Source organism: Marmota marmota, unplaced genomic scaffold (genome assembly GCF_001458135.2).
Source record: "Marmota marmota marmota unplaced genomic scaffold, marMar, whole genome shotgun sequence".
Classification (NCBI taxonomy): Eukaryota; Metazoa; Chordata; class Mammalia; order Rodentia; family Sciuridae; genus Marmota; species Marmota marmota.
In genome coordinates, this window is record NW_025999949.1 from 23830025 (window position 1) to 23844348 (window position 14324).

Consider the following 14324-nt stretch of genomic DNA (forward strand, 5'->3'; position numbering starts at 1 on the left):
AGCATGGGCATGGGTCATATTTGAGCACTTAAAATCAAATAATGGTGCTACCCTCAACCTGGCAGTGTAAAGAATGTGGAATTGGGAATGGGAGACGTCAAGGTTTGAACCCCAATTCTGCACTTTCCATCTCTTTCCATTATACATATTTAAAGGTCTACTCATTCAATCTTGTGAAGCCTTGAACCTTCTTCTTGGTGGTTGTTTTCCAAAGTTGCTACAATTTTTTAAATGTCTGAGAAGCTCCCCAGCAGCAGCCTTAGTTAGCCCTGAAGCCAGTGATTCCCAGGAGCTTGCTGAGGGGCTCACATAATGCTCACAGGGACACATTCATCTGGCTGCCACCCTCTCCATAAAAATAAAGCTTGACTTCCACTCTTCAGACCTCACAGATGCTCCTTTCATTGGTCCAGAACCGAATATGGAAGGTGATTCTGGGAAATGTGGTTGCTGCCTGTAGGAGGAATTGGTGGTGACATCCCTCAGCCACCATCCACCCTCAGCAGCCAAATGGTCTTCCTTAAGTTCCCACGGTGAACATTTCACAATCCTGCTTAAAATGGTTCAATGGCTTCTCATTTCTCTTAGGATAAACTCCAAACTCCTCCCCTGACCTGCAAGTCTTACTTGATCTTTGTCCTGGAACCCCTTCAATTGCATTCATTCCCGCCTCCCCTTCTCTCACGACCCGCCAGCCAGATTGCCTTTCATCCTGCTTATTCCACAGGCTGCCTCAGAGTTCTTATCCTTACTCTTCTCTGTCTTGAATGTCTTTGTCTTTGATTTACCCTTGCCGTTTGTCACTGCATCCTAACCACAGACGCCCACCCCCTGGCTGTCCCTCTCATTTCCTTCTGTGCAGGTTGCAACCTGCCCTTTTCTGTTTGTTTAGCTTTCGTCTGTCACACCCACTGGAAAGTGAACTCACTGAAAGCTGGTGCCATGCTGCCAATGATCTCTCTTGCTTCCTGTGCTGACCTAGTTATATCCTGGAATGTATCACAGCCTCAAGTAATCACAGGCCGCAGATTCTTGAGTGCCCAACACCCTAAAGTCACTTAACGAAGGTGCAAGAAAGGTAAGGGCTGGACCCACACAGTGCAACTGTTAAATGGTTTCGATAACTGCAGAGCCAAATATCCTAGTGCACTCTAAACATGAGAGCTTCCTGCTACTGATGTTCTGCAATTCTTCTCTCCCCTCACCTCTTGGGATAGCCAGAAATATCATTAATTTAATTAATTATAACTTAACCCTCACCTCCAAATTTGTTAAAATCTTGATCAGCACCCATTGGTTTTTTAACTTATTTTCTGTGTGCCCATAACTCTTTGTTGCTATTTTCAGTATAAGAGTCATCACAGCCTACTCTACCCATTGATCCATGATTGAAACCACCTCTACATTAGGTTAGTTGAGATCAGGAATTATGTCCAGTTTATCTTATATTTCCAATGGTGAGCATGTAGAAGACCCTCAAGAAACATTTTTTGAATTACGGAAGGGAACTTCTAGGTAACTCTCAATTATAGGATCCCAAAAAGAACTTAGCTATGCTACTTGTAGATCCACAAGAATGCCAACTTTCTCTCCTGATTAATGTTGTTTTCCAAACAGTCATCTCATCTTTCTATTTAACCCTTGCTGATCTTTGGTTTTGTCCTCCACATTATGCAGAGTGCATGCAGCTAGTTCTCAGTGAATCCTCATGAATAGAACAGACCTGCCTGACATCCGGCTTTCCAGTCATCTTTCTGCAAATTTGATTTGCTTTATCACAATCAAATACTGCTATGAACATATCATTCACATGTCCCTCCAAAGTCACTAATTGGCAGATAAATCAAGCTGAATTTTGTTAGAGTCTGTAAACAAGTCAAAATAACACCTGGCATTTTGCCAGGGGAATGTTAGAGTTCATAAACAAGTCTGGATAGTGCCTGGCAAAATGCCAGAGGGAGTGGTTTGAGAAGTAACAAAAGCGAGCCATTAAGTGTGGAGATTCCTTATTGGTTGACTGATGTATCTAGTTTATGCTAATTAGATAAGCTGTGTGGAATGTATAAATACTGCTCCTGTCCTACAATAAACGGCTCCTACTCCTGCTGTATCAACGTACACAAGTTCTTCGTCACCCCCCAGTTATTTTGCCCAGCCAGCTGGGCTCCTGCAGAATTTTCCATTAAATATGATTTAATTTGTGTCAGTATTCATGTTTGCATTTAACATAGGAAAACAGGTAAAACTGTTTGCCTCTGTTAAATGCAAACATGAATACTGCCACAAATTAAAGCATTAGCATCTACTTTTTTAATTTAAAATAAATAAGAACTTGCTCAACTTAGAGCAGAAGCAGTTTTTACATTTTTAAGATAATAGTTTATATGCCTTGATGTTGTCTTAAGTACCAGAGGTTAAAAGTAGAAAATAAACCAATAATATCTACCAACTATCATAAAACTATCATTTGCCAGACAACTTGCTAAAAAATTTCTAAGCCTTGCCATTTTGAATGGCAAGAGATTTCCTCTGTATTTCACATTAGAAGAGTTTTCTTCTGATAGTCACAGAAATAATAGCTTTTCTTCTAGTAGTCACAGCATCTTCATTAAGGTGGGTACAATGACTTTAGGGTGTTGGGCACTAAATAATCTGTGCCTGTGATTTCTTGAAGCTGTGATATATTCCAAGAGGATATAACTAGGTCAGGACAGGAAGCAAGAGAAAACTAGAAGAACATTTCTTCTAGTAGTTATAGAAAGAATTAAACTATAGCTTAATTCTTTGTCTGACTTTAAAACCCATTTTCTTCCCCATTTTTGTAGCATTCCAGACCTTACTTAGTCTTAAAATGGAATGTGTTTTTTTATTTAATTATTTTTCTGACTAATATGCCTTAATTGTACATATCATCCTTAGTTGAAGGCAGGAATGATCATCAACCCACAGTGGGCTATCCATACGTGAGTGAGCGCAACCAAGAAGAACAGAGCATCTCAACTGAGCCCAGCCAAGGTGAACCAAACCTCAGCAGGTTACGCACAGGTAATGAGCCCAGCCAAGACCAGCAGATCAGACTAACTGAGCCCAGCTTGCATCAGCCAAGCCCTCATTGATCCACACACTCAAGAAAAATAGTAAGTGGTTGTCTAGGGCATTTTTTTTTTCTCACAGTAATAGCTAATTGATGCAACCATCTAATTAGTTCTGTATGTCTGCTTAGTAATAATGTTTACAACCATTTACTATGTCCCTACCATGTAAGAGACATAGTGCTAAACACTTTGTATTCATCATCCCAGATCTTTGTCAAAACCTGTGAGGATTCCACACATGGAAAAAAATGAAGCAAATAGAGATGAAATAAGTTAAGTTCACATAATTTGTGAATGGCAGAGCTGGGATTCCAAGCTAACTCTCTCTTGATCCAAAGTTGTTCTTTTTCTTTGATACCATGTTTACTTCATTCATAATCTAGGACTCAGAAAATAATCAGGTATGTGAATGTAACTGTCAGTTAACCTCTGCTCCATTTTTTTTTTCAACTGAAAACCAAAGGGTCCTAACTACAGTTTTGTTTTGTTTTTGCCTCCTACAATCAATAGTTCCATACTCCTAGCTATTTGAGGCAAGTTTGACTTAAAATGTGCATACAATTTAATGGTGATGATGGCAATGATGATGGTGATGATGATATCGAGACTCAATATCAAACAGATGAAAGAGGGACATATTGCCAACAACCAGAGCTAAGATGTTGCTGCAAGTGAACGTGGAATTCAGCTCTGGAATATCAAGGTAAGATGGCAGAGCTAATTAGGGTCACACATTTTTTTTTCTAAACTGACACACTGAATAATAAATTTTGAGTAACATAACTATAGGATCAAGTATCAGCAAAAATATCCACAGTGGCACATAAGCAAAAATCGATGTTGTTAGGCCCACAAAAAGCACTGAATATTCTTGTCAGCTTCTACTCCTGATCCTAGTACAAAGAAAAATGTCAAAACTGTTGGAAGTTTTATATATAACTGAGGTTATTAATAGATCCAGGTGTGTTCGCTTTCTGTTGCTATAGAAAAATACCTGAGATAAAAAAAAACTGATAAAGAGAAAAGGTTTTTTTTTGACTTACAAGTTTGCATTTCCAGTCCATGATCAGTTGATCCATTCTTTTAGGCTTCTGGCAGGGGAGAACTGCATCATGGAAGGAGCAAGTGGTAGAATAGACCACTCAACTCGTGGCAAGGAATTGGAAGAGGAAAAGGAAGAGGAAGACACTTGAGTCCAATTATCCCCTTACAGGGAATGTCCCCAGTGACCTCAATATCTACCTCTAGACCCTACCTCCTAGGTTCCCTGCTTCTCAATAATGCCCCCTTGGGGACCAAGCCTTTAAATACATGGGCTTTGGGGGGACATTCAACATTCAAACTATAGCAAAAGGACATGAAATTTTTCAAATCCCTAGGATTAAAAAGAAATTTTTACTTATGTTTGAAAATATCAAAAACTCAGCAGAAGTGTACAATGTTTGCATTCTCTCTCTCTTTCTACACACACACACACACACTCTCACACCCCCCCCCCACACACACACACTGCATTGGCTTCTACAGTGATTTCCCAGAGATCCATTTTACACTGAGACAATGAGCAACACTTAAGCTTATCCAATACTGTATAAAAGACACATACTTTTAGCTTTGGGATATAAAATGGTGATACAGGGCATTTAAAAATTATTTCAGAAGAGAAAGTACCATTTCATCAAGGATGCTGTTCCCAAGTCCTCTCCCTCCCATGGAATGACCTGGCCTTAGAACATATCTGTGAGAGGAAAATAGATTCCAGATAGTTTAGGGACTCAGTGGGAGGCTGGGGCTGACCATAAGAGACTTGGAGGAAAATGATCAACCAAGTGACATGAACTTTAGTGCTATAGCTAAATACACACCCAAATGAACACCTAAGAAATGACCTTGGTATGAAAAAGACAGATGAATTCAGTCTGGCAATAAATATAAACTAAGGGAAAGAAGAACTACCTAAATCTATAGATATCACATACACATAGTCTCTCTCACTCACACACACACACACACACACAATATGACAATATTATGGGTTTTATAATATGGAGTTAATAATTAGGAGTTCAAAGATGAGACAATTATATGACAGAGGATAAGCAACAAAGCAATGCCATTATGGAAATAAAATACAAATTAGAAAAAAAAATAAGATATAGCAGAGAATTGAAATCAGTGGCCAAAAGCTTTGAGATATCATGTTGATTGTCAATTAAAAAAAGGGACAGTTTCCTGGAGATTTGACAATAGATAGGGCAGACAAAGACATGGAACTCTAGAATAATTTGTGTACTTGAAATAGAGAATTTGAAATAAAGGAAAAATTGAATATTCAGAACAAAATAGTACAATATGTTCCCAGAAAATAATGACTTATGTGAGACAGACCTGCTAGGCATTCAGACATAAAGAGAGAGCTACTGATAATGAGGTGAATCTGATTTACCTCAAAGTTCTCTGTAGCGCCAATCAGTGCAGGAAGACAACAGAGATGTTCATACGACTCTAAAGGAAAAGGAAACATCAAATAGTACATTGCATACAGAGCAGCAGGCAGATATTCTCAAACACAAGCCCTTCTTATCAGAGGAATTACTGGAACCCTGTCTACCAAGGAAACATTGTGTTCACTCAGGGATTCAAGAGATACATCTGGATGACCTATATTATTTTAAAATTAGCTTTGATGGCATTCATTCTATTGTTATTATTATTATTATTATTAGTAGTAGTAGTAGTATCTTCACAGTTCAGCACCCTGTGACTTAGACCCATGGTTTGTGACTTTATTGGTAAACTCTGATCAGTCCATTTCCAGGTCCTAGCCAGGAATCTGGGCCCTCTTTCCTGTTCTAGAAACCCCATTTTCTTGGTGAATTCCACACAGCACTGAAGACCACTCAGCCCTGGCATTTCACCATTCACTAATGCCAGTGCTAACTGCTGTCCCATGGAGGGGTCCCTGTGTTTCCAAGGTAAACACCTCTGACCTCTCTTCTGTTCATGCTGGGTGGTGGGGAACATGCCCACCTCCCATATGGAGGCTGTAAGCTCCCTGAAGATGGAGATTGACTCACAGGTCTTGGGTTTTTACCACATATCCCAGATCTGGCCCATGGTAAGAGTGCTAGAGTCTTGCGTTCACCTCCCCAAGCCCACTCCCCTGCTTATCTACTCTGCGTTGTTCTCTAAGAAACTGGCCTGTGAGGGTGGTGTCAGGGGAATCCCTTGCCCTGTGGTTCACACTTGATTCAACAAATGGGAAGCACAAACAAGAGAGAGAGAGGGATAAGGTGAGGTTGGGATGTTTTTCCATTGGCTGTGGGTTGACTCTGTCCCTATACTTAGGGACACAGATACCCTCTCGGAGTTGCAGGTACCAGTCTCTCCCCTTGTCTTTTCAGCCCTAGGAGTGGTAAAGGCTCCTGTTTCCAGCCCCAGGCAGGACACAATCCCCTGTCGGTTTCCATTGGCCACAAATTTATTAAATAAATTTTTTTAACTCTTTCCCACTAGTCTCTGACTACAGGAAGGTAGAATGTAATCAATTTGCTTTAATACAGGTTATTGAGTAGATGGTAAAAATGGGATTGAATTTATGGATACTTGCCATGAATAGTACTGAGTGTCTCTGATTTGCTGTCATTGTCGTGTGTGAGTGTGCCTGGTAGCTCATATGGGCACAAGGTGACAACAGGAGAGGGATAGGGTTGTCCGCTTGGGCAAAGAATAAGAAGGGTCAATCAGAATCCTGAGTTCAGCCAGCACCCAGGTACTGCAGGTGAGATCAAATTTGCTTGAGATAATAACGGGAGAGAGAAGGCGTGGACAGGTGACCACACGTGACATGTGGAAGGCCAGAGGCAGAAGTAACCAAGGGTAGAGCAGGTGAGGAAAGGACCGAAGGGCTTGGATGGGACACAGAGAAGAAAGAGGTGGATCCACATTTAGGCAGAGAATGAGAATTGATAGTGCGGGCCTCAAAAATGTGGGTCTCTCTTCATCTCTTCACGTGTGACTTATTGAGACATGTGTATGAGTGTATCTGAGCAAATTTACCAGTACTTGCACACATTTTTCATCACAATCATCACAAAACCCCTATATGGATATTTGCTCTGTCTCTGTCTCTCGCTCTCTGTGTCTCTCTCTCACACACACACACACACACACACACACACACACACGAGTGCGTGACTCTACCCTAGAAGTTAATAGTTGGCACACACCTCTTAGCGTAACTGTAGAGACAATAGCTATGGTGTTTGTGGAATTCTCTGCTAGAAATTCTTTTCATGTTTGTTTCATACAAAATCAAATACATTGTGCTTCATTTCTATGCTGACCAATGTCTCTGCCATCATGATCTGTTTTGCTTCCTGCCTCTCCATCAACCTGCTGTGACTCCGGGAAGGGCCTTCTGTGTCCGCTCCCCTTTCCCACCGTTGTCCAGGGGCTGCGTGAGGCAGAGCTGACAAGGTCATGGCACTTCCTGTCATTTCTTCATTTAGGGCTTCTTTGTCATGCATGTCACCCTTCCACTTTTGAAGACCTTCTCAGAGTCGTTCTCCTCGGGCTCCATTGTAATGTCGCTCCTGATTGAACTATTTAAATAAATTCCCTTTTTAAGCTTGCTTTTTACCAAAATCACTCTTAATAACTGCTATTATCCTTTATAATTACAATCATCACTGGCTCAGAATAGCTCACAACATTAGCTTTCAGTCCAATAAACCCTGGCAACTCTATTTGGTGCAAGGTCTAGGTTGTTAGTAAGAAAATAGCTCTAAAGGCCAAAGTAGTAAAGTGGAAGGTTCAAAGCAACCCCATGCAGATCTTGAGATTGGAAAGTAGTATTCAAAACTCTTCTACAGTCTGTGAAGTGAGAGTACCTGCAATTAAATTCTATCTCTGCTACCTACAGGCTTATGTCCTTAAGCAAGCTAGTTCACATTCCTATTCTTCTGTATCCCCATCTGTAAAATGGGTATAATAAAATAACCATCCCCCAGAAATGTTTCTGTTGTCCCCATTCTGATTCATCTGTACCTAAGTTCTACCATTTGTTAAATATTTTGAATACCGCCCCTGCCACATAACCACAAATAACTATGCTATCATTTGCATGAAAAGATTATACAGGTAATCAATGTGAAGTTCTTATCACCATATAAGGCACCTAGATCTACATGGTAATGGTGGTTGCTATTATAATTATTTTTGTTTCTGTTACTATTTCTCCAAGGTCAGATATATTTCATGTAGGTCACAGATAGATTATCTGATAAAATCCTTATGTGAACTATTAAATTTGTGATTGTAATTCTATTTTATAGAAAAGCAAGATTTTTGTGGTTGAATGAATTGGTGCTGTCACAAAGCTCACAAGGGGCAGAGATGGGATTTAAACCTTGACCTGGTTCTTGTATCTTTTAATTGCATTGCATTACTTTGGACGATAGAATGCCTTTATAAGACCTGATATTCACAATGGTAACAGTTATGGGTACCAACAATGGGATTATAACGCCCTGGGCAATTACAGTGGATATTTTCAGTGTTTCGTTTTAATTAAAAAGTCATATCTTAAATGCCATAGGTTCAAATCTAGCTGTAAAAGGGAGAACCAATTGTCCTACAGCACAGAAAAGAGTAAAGCACAGAAAGACTAAAGTAAACAAAACTTCGACCTTCTCTTTTTTAGGAGATGCCATTGATGCGGTGGTGTGTCATCCAAATATTCCCTTCAGAATCAAAGTGCCCATTCCCCCAACTACTAGGAATGCAAGACTGCTAACCTCTCTCAGCTCAGCCTCCCTCTGAGCACTTCCATCAGCTGAAGAGAACAGGTGTGTCCACGGTCAGCCTCCTTCCTTTGTATAGCCCACTCCCAAGGACTGGTTAATATGGAGTATTATATTTTATAGTAGAGAAAAGTATATCCCACACCCAAGGCCTGGTTAATATGGAGTATGAGGACAATTATTCTTTGGGCAGGAGGAGGGGCCACCAGCTGCTGAGTTCTGTAAAAAATCAGTCGAGTACTGTGTTCTGACTGGACCTCTTACGTCTTGCCTCTCTGCTTGGTCCTGCTGTTCACCTTAAAGCACTGCATTGTGTATTTGCTATACACAAATCAGTGACTCGCTGTCTATTTCCCAGGAAACCTGAATTGCAGTATGGGATGAGACATACATCTCTGCCCTGGCAGCCCCCTCAGTTAATTTCCATATTTCTAAGCAGTTTCCAGAGATTTGTCCAACACTGATTGTAGAATCAGTAAATATATTAAGACGTAGTAAATAGCAGGATTACTTTCATACGCATCAGAATGGAAATATTTTATTGATTTTTCAAGGGGGCAATTTAGCAGTTGTTGGAGGATGTCTCGGTGGTCTAGGCTGAGATCCAGGTCTGAATGAGCATATCCCATTAACATCGTTTCATCTCCAGAGTCCTGAACGTTCAGGACAGCATGCAGACAACTGAATACTGCCAAATGGTGAAGCATTAGGCCTCTGCTAGGTGTTGAAGATGCTCCTCCATTTTTTAATGTCTAAAAAGCTCCTTGGAAGATGCCCTTTGGAGTTGAGCTACTGCGGCCACAGGCTTGTCCTCCAGTCACCACAGCAGTAAGAGGATGTTCTTCAAACACCTCTGGGTATGGGAGGGGATCTCACGGCACACCATTGCACTTCTTAGGGGACGAGGCATGTGACGGGTAAAGGGGTTTGAAAATTAGATGATACGTCCACATTGATGCTACATTTCTAAACAAATCCTTTCACTTTCAGTCATAAACAACCCATTCCAAACATGGCCCACCAGGCCATCCCTGTAAGCTTCCCCTTACCTTCTTCCTGCTTGGAACTCCTTTGAGTGCTTCAAGCCATAGATGAAATGCAACCCAAAATACCATCCAGCCAGAACAATGAATCCTCTAAGGGATCTAAATAAATCTAAACTTTTGGGGGAAGAATAAACTCCCATGTATGTTCATATACTTAATGGGTAGGAATGTCATATTTAAAATTCTAACCTAAGGAAATAATATAAAATGTAGACACAAATTTTTCAATACAAAATGAATCATATCTGTTTTTCATGACTATGACATCACAATTCTTTCATACAGTGCTTGGAACATGGCAAACATTTGATAAGTGAATTATCAAAAGTGAATAAAATAGTTAGAAAGACATTTTTAATATATAAATAAGGCTTGCATAGAAGGCGAATACTATTTTATTTTGTTTTGAAGAATTATAGTTGCCGAAATCCTTACCAATTTATAGCATTCCTACTTTCCACACAACATACAAAAGGAGGAATAAAATCATGGTTTTCTTCTTGAGAAAAGGAAGAGTTTTTGTCCTGCCATAGATATCAAAATAAGTCCTTAAATACCTTTTAAATACCTTATGTGGTAATGCAGCGACTTTGACTTGGTGAGGGAGAAACTTTGGTCAGTGTGTTCCTCTCACAGTTGTATTGGCTGTGCTCTGTCAAATTCTCTTTTCTCACTAGTGAGCAGCCTGGCTAAGCATTATGATTATTAAAACAATCTATTTTCAGTCCCAACCACTCTAAACTTTGCTCTTTGACTATGACCCTCCATCTGCCCTTTAGCTGCCTTGCCAGTACACAGGGTTGGAACATCATAAGCTCCATAAACCTGTATTTTCCGTGGAAGTTCCAGCTGCTACTAAGGAGATAAACTCACAATGAATGCACTGACCATCCAGGCTTAACGGCTACATTCTTAGTGACTCAGCACCATCATTTCTCCTGTGAATGAAGAAGCAGATTTGTCCTTTGAACATCTTTCTGAAATACTGTTTGCAACATGAACTCCATTTTAAAAGTCCATGTGTGAAGAGGATAAAAGAGATGCCATTATATCATAAGCATTCGCCATGTCTCACCCACTTCTCCCAAAGGAGGGAGACAAATGGCTTGTGAGTTCAGTTCTGGGCTCTCCTTTATTTATATAAGAACCAGGACCGAAAGCAAAAGAGGCCAGAGTCAGGGATAGTGATGGTGAGCCTAGAGAGGAGGCTGTTATAGGCTGGGGAGAAGGAAGGATTTGGGGGGACACATTCAGTGGGATAAATAGAAGAGGTCTGAGACAACTGTGTAAATTGCAAAAAAAGAAAAAAAAAAGGAAGTGATGTGAGGAAAGGGAATTTTTTAAAAAGAAGTTTGCTGCTTCTGTGAATTCAACTAACCCCTTTGAAACTTCTTCCATTGATTTTTTTTTTTGAGATGAACTACATTCATCTTTCAATTATTTTAAATCATTTTTAGTTGCTGGATTATTTGTTGATACATGACTTTATACAGTACGAGTGACAAGGCAGTTGGGTTATGCCAGCTATGTGAGATCTTCCAGTTAGGAAACATGCTGTTCAAATGCTCTGGACAAGAAGAAGAGTCTTGTGAATGCTCATGATGCCTTGATGTTGAGACAGTTTAACAACGATCTTTGAAAGGATGCTACAGAGTCTTTCCCAGAAGTTCTCCGCAATGAATACTACATTCATATGTGTTCAGTTCTAAGTGTTCCTCAATTTAACTCAGAAATCCTAGATTCATATTCTAGTTTTATTGGAGCTCATGTATGAATTATGGGTATCTTTGAGCCATCACGAGGCAGGGGGTTGCTTTTCTGAGAAAAATGTGTTGTGAACCCACAGGTTGCAGATGGCTCAGATGAAAGGTGACATCCCCCCTGAGCTCACAGCCTAGGTTCAAAGGCAGCCCCCAGGGGTTTCCCCAACTTTATCCTGTTTCCCTCAAGAATCCTGCCACACTGAAAACTTTTGATTTATTTCCCCTGAAATAAAGAATCTGGGCCTTTTTCCTTGTTCAGTTCCAGTCCCTACCAGGGCTGGAAGACCCACCCGGCCCCTGCTTTGAAAACTATTTTCTGCCTGTTGTCTCTTGTTCCCTATTGATTATTTTCAGACTTTTTATTTTCCTAGCAGGTTCACACCTTCAAGTAGGAATCTGCTCTGCTGGGGTGCTGGTAACCCCAACATAGCTTTACTTTGCTAATTATGAAACCAAACTGTGCACCTATTAAAGGCAGAAAGGTATATTATCTTATAGAGAGAGAGAGAGCCAGGGGCTTGGCACATGGCTGTCTTTGGCACAGAGTAAACAATACGAGTGAATAAGTGAGTGTGGCTGAAATCATTTCTAAGAAATACTTCAGTTGTCCTCATAAAGAGCTGGATTAAAGTCCTTCTGGAATCATTATGAGTCAATTCTTGAATTTTTAAAATGACTTAAAACTTCAGGAGATGTGACTCTTCCTTCAGTGGACATATCAAGTGGACATCCCTGTATCCTCTGTCTGCCCTTGGGATGCTGTCTGGGATGCTGTCTTAAATAAGGACACATGTTTTCTGAGTTTGCTTGGATAAATGAAGAAAATGAAGCAATGAGAAAGATATAGAATGAAAGAAAATGGAAAATATGAAAACTTCTGGAATAATCAAGGGAAAATATATTCTAGCAACTCTTGGTTGGAGTAATCAATCAATATGTCCAAGAAGGCTGAATATATATATATATATTTTTTACATGTGGAAGCTATGTCTGGATGCTTTAGGTAAACTGCTGAAGAATAGTAAACTGACACTATATAGGCTTCCTTTATCTCCAGGTTTTCCCTCATCACCACAGTCACTTATAAATCCATTAGCCATGATGGACACTTGGTATTGTGTTCATATTGAAGAAGCTAGATGTGTTTACACAGTATGATGACAGCTAAACTGTTCTTTTTCCCAGCTGATCAAAGTGTCACCAGTTTTTCCTTTCTACTTTTTTTCTTATAAAGAGAAGTGCATCATGAGCTTTGTGAAGACTTCCAATTTTATCCCAAAGGGGCTCCATAGCAATGTTCTTTCATCATTAATTGCTGGGTATTCTGAAATGTTTTTCCCCTTCAGTCGTAAGTCACCTGCTTCTGATGTTCTGTCTAATCTCTCTCAGATTCCTGTTCTCTGGAGATGAGTGTCATGGAAATACTTGATAGCAAAAATGCATGCATTTCTTAGCCTCCACTGACCCTGTTAGTCACAGAATCAATATCTATAAGGACTGGAGATGCCTTATCCAAAAAATGGATCTTTCTTCTCCATGTATTGTAATTATGGATGCTTTGAACTTTCCCTGATGTCGTATCAAAGTCATCCTTGAAAAAGTATTACCCAAGTCAGGAGTTCATAAATCAACATTAGTCATAATAGAAAACATTTATTAAGTACTTAATACTGAACATTTATTCTCCTAAAAGCTTTTCTTATATCAGTTTTTTTTGATCCCTACCATAACCCCAGGAAGTCTATTCTCTTATTGTCCCTGCTTTATAAATGAGAAAAATTGGCCACAAAGAAGTTCAGGAATTTCTCAAGGTCTCACATACAGTCAACAGTAGATCAGGGAATTGGCACGTGGACATTAGCCTAACCACCCTGGCATGCTGCCTGCAATCCACTGGAGATGGCATGCACATGTGGTTTGTCACGGGTACATAACTTTGTGGATCCAATGAGCACTCTGAGGGTTGCATGAAGATGTGTGTGCAGATTGCTATATCTCTGTGTTTGTGGTTATGTGCCCATTTTTCTGGGAAAGGATACTACTGCTCATACTAGGTTCTCAGAATGGCCCAAGTCTCAATAAAAAGAAGTTAAAGAACATTATGTGTTTGGAGGGAGTGCATAGTATTTGAAGTCTCACAGTCCATGGTTTAAATCCTGGCTCTGTCACCCAGCAGAAAGTTGAGCTTTGTTAAGTCAGTAACTGCTTTAATTTTCCTGGTGTGTTACACAGATAATCACAATGTTATCATAGGAACCCTATTAAGGGTTATTATGAGAGCCAAAGGGGCTACCACATGCTCAGCACCCAGAAGCTCCTCCCTGATCCCTCTGGAAGCCTGGAGGCAAACAGGGTGCTCCCCATCAATCATGATGCTCCTCATCAATCACGAAGAACAGTGGCGTCTTCATCGGCCTCTTTCTCCAGGGACCTCATGGTTCTCTTCCTAATGCTCACAACCAGGAACAGCAGTTGTGAGTGAATCTTAGAGGCATAATTCTGGCTTTTGTGAGACCTAGTTCTCACCTTTCATAAAAAATGCTCAAATGTGCTCCAGATCCAGGTGAGTCTTTTAGTTCTGATACATATTTCTTTTGGCAGAAGACCAATTACGAA